Here is a 1,830-nt window from a genome sequence, read left to right as displayed (position 1 = left end):
AGCCGGCTACGACTGGGAGACCCATGGGGCGGCGCACAATTGGCCAAGCGTCATCCAGGGTAGGGAATGGCCGGCAGGGATGTAGCTCAGTTGGTAGAGCATGGCGTTTGCAACGCCAGGGTTGTGGGTTCGATTCCCACGGGGGGCCAGTATGAAAAAATAAATTAAAAAATGTATGCCCTCACTAACTGTAAATTGCTCTGGATTAGAGTGTCTGCTAAAATGATGTAAAATAATAGTGAAGACATCAAAACTATGAAGTAACACATATGGAATCATGTAGTAACCCAAAAAGGGTTAAACAAATCAAAATATATGTTATTTTTTAGATTCTTCAAAGTAGCCACCCTTTGCCTTGATGACAGCTTTGCACATTCTCTCAACCAGCTTCACCTGGAATGCTTTTCCAACAGCCTTGAAGGAGTTCCAACATATGCAGAGCACTTGTTGGCTGCTTTTCCTTCACTCTGTGGTCCAACTCATCCCAAACCATCTCAATTGGGTTGAGGTCGGGTGACTGTGGAGGCCAGGTCATCTGATGCAGCACTCCATCACTCTCCTTCTTGGTAAAATAGCCCTTACACAGCCGGGAGGTGTGTTTGGTCATTGTCCTGTTGAACAACAAATGATAGTCCCACTAAGCCCAAACCAGATGGGATGGTGTATCGCTGCAGAATGCTGTGGTAGCTATGCTGGTTAAGTGTGCCTTGAATTCTAAATAAATCACAGACAGTGTCACCAGCAAAGCACCCCCACACCATCACACCTCCTCCTCCATGCTTCACGGTGGGAACCACACATGCAGAGATAATCCGTTCACCTACTCTGCGTCTCACAGACACGGCGGTAGGAACCAAAAATCTCAAATTTGGACTCATCAAACCAAAGGACAGATTTCGACCGGTCTAATGTCCATTGCTCGTGTTTCTCTTCTTCTTATTGGTGTCCTTTAGTAGTGTTTTTTTTGCGGCAATTCGACCATGAAGGCCTGATTCACGCAGTCTCCTCTGAACAGTTGATGTTGAGATATGTCTGTTACTTGAACTCTGTGAAGCATTTATTTGGGCTGCACTTTCTGAGGCTGGTAACTCTAATTAACTTATCCTGTAGCGGTCCTCATGAGAGCCAGTTTCATCATAGCGCTTGATGGTTTTTGCGACAACACTTCAGTGTTCTTGACATTTTCCAGATTGACTGACCTTCATGTCTTAAAGTAATGATGGACTGTCGTTTCTCTTTGCTTATTTGGGCTGTTCTTGCCATAATATGGACTTGGTCTTTTACCAAATAGGGCTATCTTCTGTATACCACCCCTACCTTGTCACAACACAACGGATTGGTTCAAACGCATTAAAAAGGAAAGAAATTCCACAAATTAACTTTTAAACAGGCACGCCCAAATAGGGCTATCTTCTGTATACCACCCCTACCTTGTCTCAACACAACTGATTGGTTCAAACGCATTAAAAAGGAAAGAAATTCCACAAATTAACTTTTAAACAGGCGCGCCTGTTAATTGAAATGCATTCCAGGTGACTACCTCATGAAGCTGGTTGAGAGAATGCCAAGAGTGTGCAAAGCTGTCATCAAGGCAAAGGTTGACTACTTTGAAGAATCTGAAATATAAAATATATTTTCACTTTCCCCCTTTCTATTTTCATATCACAAAATGTAACTTTATCGACTACACTGTCCCGCACAGTAGGTGACGGCATGCACAAACAACTGTGCGAACGCCATGATACCAAAGAAGAAGAAGATAGTGCACGTCGTCAAAATCATTCGTTGATTGGCTACGTCTGATCCTACGCGTATGGTGGTAAACATGCC

This window comes from Coregonus clupeaformis, chromosome 14, assembly GCF_020615455.1.
Source record: "Coregonus clupeaformis isolate EN_2021a chromosome 14, ASM2061545v1, whole genome shotgun sequence".
Lineage (NCBI taxonomy): Eukaryota > Metazoa > Chordata > Actinopteri > Salmoniformes > Salmonidae > Coregonus > Coregonus clupeaformis.
The sequence above is the reverse complement of the archived record's forward strand: the minus strand, read 5'-3'. Positions refer to the sequence as shown.